Source organism: Lygodium microphyllum, chromosome 12 (genome assembly GCF_053477565.2).
Source record: "Lygodium microphyllum isolate KBCC chromosome 12, Lygodium_microphyllum_v1.1.10, whole genome shotgun sequence".
Taxonomy (NCBI): domain Eukaryota; kingdom Viridiplantae; phylum Streptophyta; class Polypodiopsida; order Schizaeales; family Lygodiaceae; genus Lygodium; species Lygodium microphyllum.
The window spans coordinates 81,654,340-81,659,416 of NC_141146.1; positions in this window are offsets into that span (position 1 = coordinate 81,654,340).

The window sequence follows — 5,077 nt, forward strand, 5'->3', positions numbered from 1 at the left end:
CCGCTGAATCGAGGTGCTGCAAGAGTATGAATTTGAAATCAGATATAGATCTAGAAAGGAAAATGTGGTCGCTCATACCTTAAGTCGTAAAGTGTTCCTCAACTCTCTCATTATCGAGAAACCTTCGGATCACTAGCCACCATGGTGTCAATGCCAGGCAAACCTTTCCTTGAATTTGTTGAGAGAGAGAGAGAGTACGAGAGAGATACACAAGACATACTCCCAAAGAATGATTCATATTGATGTAGAGTTATTATATATAGGTGAGACCCAAGTCAAGTGAGAGATGATATATATAGTTGTAACATCCCCACTCAAACAAAGGTCTCTGGCTGCGAGTGAAAAAACCCTTGGGGAGAACAAGGGAAAAACCCAAGCCCCTACACATACCTACGATACAAAAATGATTTACTATAAAGGTTTGTTGAATACAATGATACATGCCTCAATCAGTGAGACAAGAACTTGGAACAATACCAAGTGCATGTCTTAATGAACTAAAGCGAGCTTCACTAAGAGCTTTTGTGAAGATGTCTGCAACCATTTGATCACTGGGACAATGCTCCACCATAATGGAACCTTTGTTGACTTCATATCGAACATAATGATAATGAATAGCAATATGCTTTGATTTACTATGTTGTATATAGTCTTTGGTAAGACTAATAGCACTTTGGTTATCGCATCGAAGAGATGTACTAGATGATGAAGGATTTCCCAAATCTGTAAGTAGTTGTCGAAGCCAAACTAGCTCGCGAGCTGCTAATGATGCAGCAACATATTTGGCCTCAGTTGTAGAAACCGCAACACATCGTTGTTTCTTGCTGGACCAAGAAACCAAACATCCATTTACAAAGAAACAATTCCCACTTGTAGATCACATGGATAAGTGTGAACTTGCCCAATCAACATCTGTATATCCAATAAGGTCAAGAGAAGTTGAAGAAGATAAAGAAGAATCCTCTTGGCGATGATAAATAAGATCAAATTCCTTAGTACCCTTGAGGTACTTAAGAATACATTTTGCAGCATTTCAATGAATAGTGGAAGGGAAAGAAAGATATTGTCCCAAAAAGTTAGTTGCAAATAAAATATTTGGTATTGTGTTTAAACCAATAAATTGAAGACAACCAACAAGATTAGCGAAAGGTTGATGAATGGCTGATTCTTCATTGCGTGTTGTAGATGTACCCTTGGTAGAGCTTGAAAGAATGGGAGTGTTGGCAGAGTGCGCATTTGTCAACCCAAACTTCTTAACAATATCATTAATAAACTTTGTCTGGCGAAGAAGAATAATGCCTTGTTGTCGGTGTCATTGAACTTGAATACCCAAACAAGAATGTATCTCACCAAGATCCACCATTTCAAATGCAGTCGATAAAAGATTCTTCATAGCATCCAAGAAAGCAATATTATTTGACACAAGAATAGTATCATCAACATATAGAGCAAGAATAATAAAACATTTGTCCTCCCTTTTGATATAAAGATTTGGGTCAAAACATGCAACAAAACCTTTAGATGTGAGGAACCGATCAATATTAATATACCAAGCACGAGAGGCTTGCTTCAATCCATATAATGCACGATGAAGATGGCATACAAGATGTTCCTTTCGTGCAATCATAAAACCTTCAGGTTGCTCCATATAGATTTCTTCTTCAAGATCTCCATTGAGAAAATCCGTTTTAACATCCATTTGGTGAATTTCTAGATCAAATAGTGTTGCAAAAGCCAAAATCATACGAATAGTTGTGGAGCACACAATAGGAGAAAATGTTTCTTGATAATCTACTCCTGCAATCTGTGAGTAACCTTTTGCAACAAGTCATGCTTTGAACTTATCAAATGAGCCATCAGCTTTGGTCTTGGTTTTATAAACCCATTTACATTTGATAGGAACACGCTTTGGGGGGAGTTCAGTAAGAATCCATGTACCTTTGGAGATTAAAGAATCATACTCAGCTTGCATAGCTTCTTGCCATTGATCCCTTTGAGACGAATTGATAGCTTCCATATACGATATTGGATCCTCTTGGACAGACATAGCATCATCAAAGACATCATATTCAATAGAATAGAATCCATGCTCTATCTCAATAGGAAGATCGACATAGATCTCCAAATTTTCATCAATCTTCTTTGGAGGTAAAGGAGATTTATGATCATCAGAATTAGTAGACTCACAAAGCAAGTAAGGAAATGCACTAAGCAAAGACTGTGTATCATCTGAAACATCTGACGACCATGTGCCACCCATAGTCTTCTCATCAAATATAGCATCACGACTAATGATAACCTTTTGAGTAGAAGGATCATAAAATTTGTAACCTTTGGAATGATTTGAATAACCAACAAAAATAACCTTAAAACTTGGAGGATCCAACTTATGTCAAGTCTCCTTGGGCACATGAATATAAGCAATGCAGCCAAATGTGCGAAAGTGAGAGACTGAAGATTTCTTCCCTGTTCAGATTGTTATAGGAATTTTACCAGCAAGTGCAGTAGTTGGAAGATGATTTTGAATAAAAACCACTGTTAGAAGTGCTTCAGTCCAAAACTTTCGAGACAAACTAGAGTGTATAAGCATGCAACATATAGCATTAAGAATAGTGTGATTTTTGCGCTCAGCAACACCATTTTGCTTAGGAGAATAAGGAACTGTAAACTCATGATGAATACCTTGATCCTTACGGAAGTCATCAAATAGATTGGGTACATATTCACCGCCATTGTCACTACGAAGCGTCTTTATAGAGAATCCAGTTTGAAGCTCCACACTTATCTTATATTGTTTAAATATAGATAAAACCTCAGACTTATGTCGAAGAAGATAGAAATGTGTGTATCGTGAGAAATCATCAATGAAAGTTATAAAATATTGATATTGAGACTTTGAGGCAGGAAAAGGACCGCAAATATCGGTATGAATCAAATCCAAGAGAGCACAGGAATGTGATGAAGTAGAAGTGTGGAAATGAGAACGATGGTGTTTTCCAAGTGCACAGTACTCACATATTCCCATAGTGGATGAGATTTAAGATCCATACCTTGCACAAGACCATGACGATGAAGATCAAGAAGTTTGGCAAATCGGAGTGTGCAAATAGTTGATGCCATAATTTGCAATCTACATCTCTAGGAGTAGTAACAACATTTGCAACTGTATCGTTCAATGATAGCTCAAATAGATTACCATGTCGAGGAGCCACTGCTATAGTATGTCCGTCTTTCTCTATACGACATTGATTATGATCAAATCCAACAAAAAAACCAAGATCAACTAGACGAGCAACAGAAAGAAGATTTCTTTGCAAATCTAGAACATGAAGAACTCCTCTTAATATTCTAGTGGATGAAACAATTCCCAGATATAAATCACCCACTCCTTTGACTTGACAAGTCGTATCATCCACAAGGTAAACAAACATCTTGAGAGGAAGAGAATGATAATTGTGAAGCCACTGCGATTGGTATGTCATGTTTCCAGTGGCACCTAAATCAACGATGAATAGAGAACCATCATGAACATGAAGTACCTTTTCTAGAGAGATATCATGATGGACGAAATTGAGCTCCTCATGAGTATGATCATCATCAGTTGTAGTTTGTTGAGCAATACAAGCTCGAGAACATTCTTCATCATATCTGCGTTTATAACAACGACAAGATGGATGATCTATATGTGCACAATAATCACAAGGAGGAAAACTTTTGGATGAGCGAGGTTGCTTTGTAGTAACTCCATGCTCCTCATCATATTGATGTGCCCAGAAATCAAAAGCCACAGAATAATATTTGTTAGGATAATCAAGAAAATGTGAAGCGGGACGCTTGCGAGCAACAAAAGCAGCATCAAAATCCCTTTGTTCGCGAGTGACCAAAACATCATCAGATTTTTCCAAATGATACTCATGACGATGAGAATATTCAATAAGAGATATACATGCTTTGTCAAAGTGGATATCATCCTTGTTAGACAAAATAGTGATGATATTGTCATATAAAGGATCTTTGATGGTATGAAGAAGTTGAGTAACAATCTGATTTTTAGCAACAGGAGCGTCGGCAGCACCAAGTTGATTGATAATGTCTTTAAAAGCCTCGATATGAGAGTGCATAGAAGTACCAACCTTATATTGAAGATTCTTCAAACAAGTTTGGAGATATAAAATTTCAGTGACCGATTTCTTCTCAAATGTTGAGATAAGATACTCCCAAATAGCATGAGAGGTTTCCAGATGAAAGACATCCAACATAAGTGAGTCAGGAAGTGCAGAAAATATATAACGACGAGCCGCTTTGTCATGACGAATCCAATCAGTATGATCAATTTTCCATTGTTCAAATAATGGGCCATCAGTAATCATAGAATTGTTATTCATCACATCAATAGGTTGAACTGGGCAAGACAGGTCGCCCAAAACAATATCAGATAATTCATCACCTTCAAGAATCAGCATCATCTTTGCTTTCCACCCAGGAAATCCTTGTCCTTGGAAGAAGGGAACCGAACGTTGGCTAGACGGATATCCGTTAACAATTACGCAATTGGCCATGCCTGTATGTCGAGAGAAAACAAATAAGATGAGATCGCAGAATCTGCAAACCATGATCAAGACGAGCGTAGTTGAGACGCATGACAACCAAAATAGGGAGATGCACGTAAGAACGATGAAAAATATTGAGTGTTAAAAAGAAAGCCCAAAATAGAGAGAAGTAATGTGCAAGATGAGATGATGCATATAAGAAAAGTGATATTTCGGTCGAGCAAAGAACGTGAACGATAATAAAACATCGCTAGAAATAGCAAGATGTTTGCTTGTCGTAATCAACGTCATTAACAAAGACGATGAACTATAATTGGGGATTAACGAACTGTAATTAGAATCACAATTTTAAATAAAGAATCACAAATTTGAGCAGAATTGTTATCTGGAACCCTGAACTGTCATAACTTTTGATCCAGAACTCTGATTGACAAGCTGTTTTGACAGGATTCGAGAGCATGGCGAGAGCTACACACCTTGAACTCTCATTGTTTTAAAAGACAAAATTAACTAATACTTCTAATTGG